The sequence below is a fragment of the Rhinolophus sinicus genome, linkage group LG09 (genome assembly GCF_036562045.2).
Source record: "Rhinolophus sinicus isolate RSC01 linkage group LG09, ASM3656204v1, whole genome shotgun sequence".
Taxonomy (NCBI): domain Eukaryota; kingdom Metazoa; phylum Chordata; class Mammalia; order Chiroptera; family Rhinolophidae; genus Rhinolophus; species Rhinolophus sinicus.
In genome coordinates this window covers 97,040,860-97,051,845 of record NC_133758.1, presented here as the reverse complement: position 1 = coordinate 97,051,845, position 10,986 = coordinate 97,040,860, and the positions used below count along the sequence as shown (strand labels likewise).

Sequence of the window (10,986 nt, the reverse complement as noted above, 5' to 3'; positions counted from 1 at the left end):
TTCCCTCTTCATACACTCTCGCAGAATGCTGACTTAACGATATTATAAATTTATTACTGTGAATATTTTAGACCACATTTTACGATAAGAAACCTGTAGCACTTACTTAAATGATTAGTGAAAGCTTGGGAATTAATTTTTGGATTTTCCTAGTCCTTTACCAAATAACAAGATAGGAAGTGATTTTGTAGGGGTGGGAGTGTGTGTGGGAGAGAGAGAGAGAGAGAGAGAGAGAGAGAGAGAGAGAGAGAGAGGCAGAAAAGTAAGAAAGGCGCCCTAGAAGGATGAGGGAGAGCATCAAGATGGTAATTCTCTTTTGTGTGTGTGTATCCTCCAACCACCTCCATTTTCTAAGTTGCTCATGGAGGAATCTCCTTGCTCTCTAGCTTGGTCTGACTATTGGTATTTCAGATTTCTTGACATACCTCAGGATGGAGCTGACCATCATTGCTGAGAAGGTAATCTCTATCTTAACTCTGATGATATACAAACTAGAAGTTTCAAAAAAAGGTAGCCTTCCATTTGCCTTCCCCCCCCCCCCCCTTCCCGGGATGTTTTGTTCTCTCCTCTTTTCTCATAAGAGAAAACATTTTGGAGAAAAGCGAATGCCACATTATGTTGAGTAGTACTAAATACTAAACTGAAGGCAATATTTTCCCCTAGATTTTCAGAGAAATAAACGAATGAAAGAAGGGTGGTGAGTAGTTTTACTTTGAATAAGAATTCATAGTGGGAAATATCAACTGTTACAATACAGTTCCCAGGTGCAGACCATTTTTATATTCCCAACCTCCCCCACCCCAATATACATGACAATGCTAATTCTTTTTTAGAATAGAAATAAAGCCACCTGTGTTTTTTTCTCTCTACCATTATTTTCTGTTCCATTTTATTTTTGCTACCTCTTCTTATTTAAAGGACACTTAGAATGATTTACCTCTGTTTCAGAAGTGAGAATTTCATGTGGTGGCTGGATCTGGAGTCTTAAATTAACCCTTCAGCCAGAATGTATTCAATGGAGGGAAAGTATTGTATTAAATTGTCTTGGGTGAATTCTAAACAACTGAGTAAGACTGTTTCCTTTACTAGGCACATAATTTTTAAAAAATCTTGTTCTTAATGTAGTTGGATTGATAGCCTTCAGTCATAAGAAAGCAGCAAGTTTCTGTTACCATAACACACACATTTCCCCTCTTTGTGTACACACTTGCTCAGGATGTGCACGATGAGAATTCATGCACAGTTGCAGGTATCTTTCTCATGGTGGGACATGTTATAACCTAACGTTAAATAGCAGAAACTCACACAATAGGTGCACTTTGCCCCCCAACAACGGCACAAGCTTCTTGCTCCTTCCTTCGGTCTTCAGGCTCATGTTCATAATGGAGCTTTTTAAGGGACACTTGGCCTCTTGCAAAAAAGTCGAGCATTTTGCACATTCCACGGTTTGGCAAACTCAGAACTGGTTATTTTCTCTAGACCGGTATCAAGTTCTTCTCAGGCATATGATTTCACTTGAAGTCCTGCCCAGGAACCCTTCAAAGTGAGCGTTTGTCCCGCTCTCATGATGTCAGGCGGTTTTCCCTGCATCTGTAATTTGAAGAAAAACATACAAACCTGCGGGGAACAAACGCCACGGAAACCCAAACAGAACTCGGTGGGGAGTGGGAGTCTCACCTGCGGCGGGCGCGGGAGGGGACGCGGGCCCAGACTTCCCTGCGTGGGTGGCGGCCAGGCCCGCGCCCTGGGGACAGCGACAGTGTCTGTGCCCTCCTTCGTCTTAGTGAACCGCCGCAGGCCCTGCGTCTGGCCTCCGCGCAGAGGCGGCGGCTCCAAGTGTCAGCGGTAGCGAGGGGAGCAGCAGCAACAGAGGCAGGCAAAGGCCCAACCTCAAATTTCCAGAGACAGGCCCGCATTAGCGACACACGGGGGTCGGGAGGGGGATCCCCGGGGGCCACTTTTCCAGAATTTTCTGCTTGTGTCTCTTAAAGCGTGCCCCACCCCCAGCAACAGCGAAAGTGGGAAGAGAAATCGCTTTCCTCATAATTTCTCAAAGCCGGCAACCCCACTATTTCCCAGAAACCTCGAAACCGAGCCCTCGAGATGCAAAAAGATTTATTAATTATCCTTATTTACTGAACAGCAAAAGACAGACCCAGTAAACAGGCCATGGAATACATTTTCCATCCGCTTTTGTCCCAAGGCCCCAGGACGTGAGCCCACTTAATGTTCTCAGCAAATCAAAGCACGTGTCCTTTGAAGAAGGTGTGTAATTGGAGTATAAGGCATGTATGGAATTCCCAGATGTCTATAAAGTAAGAAGGAGCATGTGGCAGGTCACTGGAAGGTGGGGCAGGTTAAAATCACTGGCACAAAAGTTCCCCCCTTTATATTCTCCTTTATAAGGACCAAGGAGATAAGCCTCAGGGAAAGGATGGGACCGGATCCTAAGGACTATGCCGCTTGTCCTATCAGAGTCATGGTAACCATGGTAAAAAGCACATGGTCAGAAAAACCTCAAAGAAAACACTCAATTACAGCCGGGATTTCGTGGGCGCCCTGCAATGAGATCGTTTGGGGTTTGCTGCAGCGAGGGCCTCGAATGGCCGTCTTGCTTGTTTACGTGGACTATTTTCCTTTCCTTCTATTTTTTTTCCCCTCCAAAGTTTGTGGATGTGTCTTCCTACTTATGCGTGCGATGTAGGCTGAAGCCAGGGGAACAAAATTCCAGATTGGGAAAAGAAAAAAACAAAAGGTTCTAAAAACATTCATTCCAGAAGGCAGACTTCTTGGGGGAGGGGAGATTGCCAGCGGGTGAAATTAAATTTCTGTAAAACATGCAGTTTAAACATCTATCTGATGAGCGGATGCTCAGTGAAAAGACAACCGTCAACACCAGCCGCTCCCCTTTCTCATTTCACTGAGGAATATAAAGATATGTACGAGACTGTGGGATCTAAGCGCAAGTCTGAGTGCAGCTTATTAGGCAGTTGTTTTGTTTTGTTTTGGGTTTGAAACCGGAATTGAACAAAATATGACTTTTCTCCTTGGATTCAAGATGGTGCCCTCTTTGACCTGCACAGTGGAGCCAGAGGCGGGAGACGTAAGGATGAGGGTCTGCCAAAGAAACAGGCCCTGCAGAGGTTGGCGCTGGGAGGGGGTAATGTGGGGTCACCTGGGGCTGGGAGCCAGAGTGAGGGGGTCTGGAACAAAGAGCGCCCCAGACTCAGCCACTGAGCCAGGCGGGAGGGGGAAAGGGATGCGCCGGGGGTGACACCAGTGTGACAAGTGAAAAGTTAAGCAGGTACCTGAAGGAAGTTTATCTTGCCCAGATGTTAGGGCTTTTATGAAATGTCACGTGAAGAGAACAGATGTACAACTTGCAAATGGGGCCACGCCTGTAAATACAAGAGAGGCAAAAACTCAGAGGGAAATCCAGGCATAAATCATCAACCTCCTTTTCTAGTATCTATTTTCTCCTTTAAATATTTGCTTCCGGAAAGGGAAGACACATCTTAAATTAAGTGCCTCTTTCAGGAGAAGTCACAATCTCATCCCTTGCCAGAATCCCTCATCCCCTAAGTGCCTTGGGTGCAGAGGGCTGGGATGGAGGGCAAATTTCTCCCTCCTCGTTTTCCTTCTTCACATTCCCCATCCCCCACGTTTCTCTCTTGGCTTCTCAAAGACGTTTGATCCTGAGAAACGTATCGGATCTCGGTTTGGAAAAGCTGAAACTAATCAATTGCCTTTTGAAGGGGTAGAGAGTGATAAGAAGAGTGAAGGAATGCCAGGCCTGACAGACCCAAAACCTCCAAGATGCTCAGATGGGCTGAAAGATGAGCGGTGATCCCTCCCTCCTGGGGCGGGGACCCAGAGCGCTGGGGATCCCAGCTGCCCATGGGGTAGGGATTGTTTTTTAAACCAAGTTAAATCATCGGTTTGATTGCAATGGATTTTTTTAATGAGTTGTACAGATAGGAGACTTTTTTTCCCCTCTATGCAAGAAGGAAGTTCACTTTATAAACAAAGTTAAAATGAATTAGCAATTGCCCAGTTGTGGGAGACAGTCCAATTCCTTTCTCTGTATTTAAGAGATATATTCAAAGAGGTTGTTGTGAAAATTAACATGTGGCACAGCCCTGGGTCTCTGCACATATTAAGGTTTTAAATATTTGTTCATAATACTTTTAAGACTATACATTAAATGAACTGCTGTGGCTCTTATTTAAATTTAAATGCAACACTATTCCTAAGTCTGTTAAATTGACATAGCACCTGGCTTTTAGTTATATAGCCACCCATACAGCTCTCTACTTTAAACAAAATTTAGAAGTTGGGAAGTTGGAGTATTTCCTTCCACAGTATTAAATCTAAGTTTACTGTCAGGGTTTATCTTATTCCTCTTTGGGTTTCCAAAAGCCTGGTCAGAAATGAAAGATATTCAAAGTGATCACATTCGTTTTAAGGACTGACAGTTTTAAAAATGCACAAGACCACATAAACATCTTTTCACTATATAGCATTTAATCTAAATACCCATCCAGCCATCCTGGGAGGAACTGAACCTTAATTTATTACCTTTGAGTGCATATCATATCTGGTTATAGCCCCCAAAACATCCTGGACAACGACCTCAGATCCTGCCCTTCTGGGTTTGCCCAGTCTAGAGGAATGTTGGGTTGGACCCCAACACCCTCTGCTATGGAAAGCTTTCCTTTGGGGTTCCCAGACCTCCATTTCTAAACATAGTACTAGACAAAAGTTTACACATCTTGTCCTCTTTTGTTCCTGACACTTAACACCAACCAAAGAATTGTTACTGTTGTTGAAAACCAATGTGCTGCTAACAGAGACCATTTCAGTACTGCAAGTTTAGCCACGACAAGGAACCCTTCAGAGAGGTCTGTTGATGCACCCTTACACCAATGTTCTCTTCCTATGCCTGAGGCAGAAGCCTACCGTCCAGGGCAGCGTTCTTTAAAATGTTATAAATCCCCTTTTCACCCGATGACAGAAGGAAATTTCTGTTAGCCTCTTGCTAAGGTTGCCTCTCGCCTCATTCCACCCTTGACTTCTTTTGCTACCCCCCATCAACACACACCTTTTAAAACTTCTAACTTTGTAACCTATAAAAGAGACCCGGAGCAGAGAATCCTTCCTCTTCCTTTTCTCCAGGCTCCGACTGAGTGAAACTTAAAACACATCTCATAGATCAGCTTTCCTTCTCTGAAGTTAGGCACAGTCCACGACCCGGATTTTCAAATTGCCCAGGCTGGAGTCTGCAATATTTAATCCAGTCAGCTATTAAATGTCCTCCGGCTAAATCAAGAGTATAAGACTCGGTACAGGGATAATGATACCAAGAGCTTTTTGGGGAAGAAAAGGGAGCCAGGGAGGAGGTGGACGATTCCAGGGATCCTTTGATTTGGAAAATCCTGTTTTTAGAACTCCTGTCAGAGTAATAACAAAGCAAAGAAACATGAAAGAACAACTCTTTGTTCCAGGATATGGTTTTAATGAAATACTACTACCACACACACTGAAAAAAAAAATCTATTAATAACCGCTTCTGAGACTGCACTTTTCCTTTACCTATTAGGGACTAGGAGGTTCCGTAACGTGATCCCTTCTCCCCCTTTCCTGCCGCCTCCTTCCCTCGCCAATTAAGCCGAAGTGGTTGTTCTGATGAGTCCCGGCCCGCAGATAACCGCGGACTGACTATACCCTCCGCATCCCGGTTTCTGGCCCCTTCTCTGAGCAAAGTCAGGCCCCCGGGGACTTGACTGCGAGGGCTTGGGTTTCTCCCTTCCGAAGGCGGCACCCGCACTTTGGGAAAGGCTCTCCTGGTGCTTGGCTGGAGCCCTACTTAGGACCCCGACATGTGTGGCACCAATGGGATGACGTGCCCTACATCTGCCTTCCTTGGCTCTCAAATGACCCTGTCCTGCGCTTCTTTTTGTTTTTGTTGACGTAAAACCCCGGAGGGGCTGCAACTAATATAGCAAACGGGGCTGAGGGTGGGGGAGAGGAGCATATTGGCAGGGGGTGGAGATCACCAGAGAAAAGGCAACAGCATTTGGGAAGGGGGGTTGAGGGGTGGGAGCAACCTTTTAGGCAGCGGGGACGAGGCATTTTAGAAGCCGCGTCTGTCATCTGAAGCAGGGGTTAGATAAAACCGTCCCTGATCAAAGAGGTGCGTTCATAAATCACGCGTAAGAAATAGATCTTGAGGAGTAAAAGACACGTGTCGAATAATCTCAGTTTGGGAGCCCGCAGGCAGCCAATGCGGTTCCTAAAGCCCCCTCTCGTGGTACCCGCTTGGCCAGCGCATCTCCCTGCGGGGAATGTTTGTGGAGGGAGGTCTCTCCCCCGCCCCCCACCTTCTCCCCGCCGCCCCCTAGCTTCCGCTACACACTCTCCACCCCGCCATCCCCGCTCCAGACTTGAGATTTACATACAATCGATTGACTTTGGATTGACCGAGGAAGTCGTGGGAAATAAGTTGGGGTCCTTTCATTTCCGAGGCGAGAAAGTTGCGCTCTCAGCATCGAAGACCTGTCCTGTCCAGGTCCTCCCTTAATGTCCTCATCCCTCTCGGAAACTTGCAAAGTTTTACAGTGTAAATGTAACGTCGCCTGGAGAGTTCAGCGAGAGCAGAAATCTCCTGGGCGGGCGTTTTCTGTTCCTAGTTTTGTTAAATCTCGGACGAACAGTGCTCTGCACGCACGGTGTTTTGCCGCACCAGTGTAATGTGGAAGAAGCGGTTGCTGTCCTCTAAACTAGGACCTACAGGATTCTCTTTCTCTGTCTGCCACCTCCCAAGTCCCGGACTCTCTCGCACCTGCTTCTCCTGGTTGAAAAAATAAGCGAAAGCAAATGTCCAGTCCCGCATGCTAAGCGCTCCGGCCAGCTGTTCCCAGGGACCCCGAACACGTATTTGGCGAGTTTCGCAGCGCTGTGGTTGGCTAGCTCCGCGAAAGGAGTTGACAATGCTAAGAAAAGATAGAGTTTGTGAATCTGTGCAGGGGATTTACAGCGACAAATGCCCTTTACCCCTTCCTTTTCCCTCGGCTTTAGCATCCTCCAGATAAGTAGGATTTTGCTTATAATAGGTGTTTATGGTTCCAGGAATTGCACTTTGATCTAGGATTTTGGGGGTGGAGTGTCTAAGGGGTCTCTAGACGCTTGTCTGATTTGAATGCTTTTCAGGATGATTTATGGCAAAAGGCTCCTTTCTGACACTTCCAGATGCCAAAGCTCTTACCTTCCAGGAAGGGGCGAGGGAAACCTGCTTCCAAATTGCCGGGCTGATGGGAAGCCCGAAAGCCTACCGCACCCGCCTGCTGGTCACTCTAAACTGACCTTGTGCACCAGCCTTGCTCTGGAGCAGCTGATAACCTTTCCCCGCCTTCCAACTAAGGAGGAGGGAGGGACCTTCTTTTTAAGATGACAAAACTATGGAGGGAAATCAAGTCACCCTCCTGTAAAGTGAGTCTTTTGCAGTTAACTCTACTTTGTGTAATTAACCACCTGCTCCCGCCCCATTGGTAGTTTGGTGTTAATACGATTTGACCCCTAAACGTGAAACGGGGCGGGAATAAGCCCTCCGTTGGGACCCCTGGTGGTTTCACCCTCGGCCTCAATCCCTGGCCGCTGCCGCATGGAACGCAATCCTGTTTCCCGCGGGGCGGAGACCCGGGCAGCGCTCGGAAGCTGCCAGGGCACTGGGGGGAAGCAGGCGCTGTCTTTCCGAAAGCTCCCTGCAGGCTCCGAATGGCCAGGCGAGGCCAGGAAAAATAACCCTCCCGACTCGATTACTGCGAGCTTCACCAGGAAGCTGAAAAGTTGAAATGTGCGCCACGGCAGGGGGGTAGGTCAGGCTGGGCGGACGCTAGCGCGATTTTAGGGGACCCCCTAAGGCTGGCGGAGCTGAGAACCCACTGCACACATTTGTCAACGTGAAGTTAAAGGTGGGTCCAACCCGCAGTAGCCTCCATCGGACACTTTCCCCATAGGAAACGAGGTTTTCCAGCTATTTCTTCTACTTCGAACGAAATGTAGCAAATTGAGGACTGGGGAGGAGGAACTTTGTTTTCTTTCTTCTTTCCCAAGGTGAAGGCAAATTAAGCAAAGAATTAACCGCGCAGGCTTGATGACCAGTGGAGAGGAGGGTCGAGGCCAGGGCACTGCTAGTGAATGAGTACAAAGGAAGCTTTAGCCCTGAGTGATATCCTGGTTATTTGCTTAGAATCCCACAAGTCTGAGAATCTGTAATATTTAGGGAAGAGTGTCTATTTCAGTCTCTTTTGATGAGCTTCCCCCTCCCCCCTCCCAGGTCCCTTCGATATTAGTAATTTGTAGAGGTTTGCTTTCCAAATTGCAAAACAAGCCTGATTTCCTGGGTGAAAGAGAATGGATTAACTCGAGAGCCTTTTTAAAGAATCGTATTTTCCAATGCACAAGCTTTCTTCATTCTTCATAACGTTACAAAACAAGGAACCAGATCAGTTTATTGGTTTATGTAGAACCGATCCTGATTTGATAAGCTTAATCATATGACAAAAGGCATACTGATAATTCCCTCCTCTCTCTCAAAGGACGGCCTCAGAGTGTTTAAAAGTCACCTTTTCCTAGAGTTCCAATCACTACATCAAAAGGCTCAGGTCACCTCTTGTCTTTTCTGTATGTATATATTCAAGAGCATAAAAATATTAAATAAAAAACTTTCCCAACTTCAAACCTATCAAATGTTTAACAGCTGAAGGATATTCATCTTTAGGAGGCAGGCCAAAATGCCAATAAAAATTTAATTATTTCTGAAACATATGGGAGCACTTACAAGAACCAAAATGTGATACTAAGTATTGATATTGAGAGGAAACCGAACAATATACTTTCATATTTGCTGGTCAAGACCTTATACTCCAAAAAAGTTCCACAAGCCACAGAAATTTTTATTCTTCCTGACAGGGTTTCTAAAACTAGCATGAAAGACAGGTTGGTGATCAAAGGGGTCATCTGTATTCTGTGTAAGGAGAAATTAGTGTTGAACTCCTATGCGTTTGGCTTTGTTTTTCTGTAGAAGACTGTGATGTCTATGGTAGCAACTATTATTTAATTGGGGAATGGAGGAATGTGCACATCGATGTAGCCATTTTTTATTTTTAATACCTCACGCTAATTACCTCCTGAAATGTTTCATCCAAATATTCTTTCCTATCTACAATTCTGCCATATTGAGAGATGGAGCTTTACACTGGAAGGTGACACTGGCGGTGTTATTCCTGTAATTGGCTGTGATGAGCAAGACTGATGTGTGACTTGGAATAATCTCCGAAAGATAAGTAGGGTCTCTTAGGTAGCTACTTTTTCCACTTATGAGCTGCAGCTTCTTTTCCACTTACAGCTTCCTTAGGACTTTTGATTTCTTAAAAATGACATCAAACTTTAACTGTTGAATTGCAAGTAAATCGGCCAGTAGGCTCCTGCTTTTGAACCAATGAGGTGATAAACCCTGATAGGTGGTTTGACCTCATTGTCAGTGTTTCCAGTTTTCCCTGTGGAAATGCCTTCCAGAGTTGCTTTGGGTACCTGATTATCTGCTTCCCTAGAGAAGCGGTTCTCAGTGTCAACATTAGCCTGACGGTGATGTATATACCTTCCTTGATTGGGTTCCATCGGCCTCTACCGTTGGAATAATGTCTCCATTTCTCTCAAGGTGTAGATTCATTTAATTCAATCATTTAATTTAGAGCAAAGGAACTCTGAAATCCAAAGTGTTTAAGATATTTTCCAAAGACTAACTGGGCCTTGTCCAGTGTTCTCTGTACTTAAGAGCATGTTTTCAGATTTTAAGCAGGATAGTAAATTCCAGAATTGGCATGAGTACTGGAATTACCTGTTATCTTCTAGCTGAGCAACTATTCCTCAAAGCTCACTATCTTTCTCTTTTACTACAAAGTTTTGCATAAACAAAGCAGATAACAATACCATGACTGTGGCTTTATAAGTGAAGCTGGACACTACTCTGTGTATAGATATTATACCTGGTAAGTTGTAAAGGCCAGGATCCCAGTTACCTTTTCATATCCTAAGAATCAAAATGAGTATGTCTTAATATACACTGAAAATTCTAAGAGTAATATTATGAATACATGTGCCTTTCAGAGTACTTTTTACTTTATTTTGATTTTTGCAATTACTGATACAAAGACTTGTTTGTGGAAAAATGCCTTGAGAACATTGTATTTGCCTTTTTAAGGATAATTACCACTAAGAATACTCTTATGAATTCAAGACTGATGGAAAAAAAAAAGATAATTTAACTAGCATGTGCAGAAACTTTGTTGGGCAGAAAAACCAGGAGTGCAGTTTGCCCCATGGAGTGATTGTGGAATGAGGCAGAACCAGAGGAGAGTGGTCATAAGTGGGTTTTCCTACTCTGTGCAAATGATCCCAGAGGCCTTTTCAATTTGTGATCTGTGATGCTATTATTATGTCTGACATGCTTTCCTAGTGGGTTTTGTTTTCATGAGTTACTGATGCAGAGAACAACCTGAAATGAGATTGTAGGTAGCACGATTCAGAAAAATAACCTAGGTAAAGAGTGTGTGAACTTATTCGAAAGTACAGCCATGAGCGACTCATTTTCTTCTGTGAAAGGTCTACTCAACTGTCTGATTGCACAGCTAGAGTTAAATATCACATAGATCTGCAGAAGCAATTTCTAAATGTTCACTCTTTCCCAAGTACTTTTCCCCAAGTGACAGGCTGCGTGGGTGGCCACTATGACACTGCCTTAAATTAAACAAAAGCATAATTATTCAGTCAACAAACATTTCTTGAGGGTCCCCTTAAGGTCTAAAGTTTATGTAGAAGTGACTATGTCACGCTCATCATAACAAACAAAGGAACCTCTACTCACAGAAGGCTGGTCTCACCTGTGGATATTTGCTGCATGTGCACTGGAGGCCGGTACAGTGATTA

The 10,986-nt window shown here is 44.9% G+C and overlaps 1 long non-coding RNA gene across 2 annotated transcripts; it reads right to left on the bottom strand.

Annotated features, from left to right (window-relative positions):
- Positions 1-251: 251 nt before the first annotated feature.
- Positions 252-7,351, bottom strand: LOC109444911 (uncharacterized). Of its 2 annotated transcripts, XR_002136962.2 has the most exons (3): positions 7,265-7,351; positions 3,309-3,398; positions 252-1,590 (listed from the first exon to the last, which is right to left on the bottom strand). It is a non-coding gene; the product is annotated as an uncharacterized LOC109444911 (long non-coding RNA). The 2 variants fall into 2 exon arrangements; XR_012498654.1 differs by lacking the exons at positions 3,309-3,398; positions 7,265-7,351 and adding an exon at positions 1,678-3,270.
- Between the last annotated feature and the right edge of the window lie 3,635 nt (positions 7,352-10,986).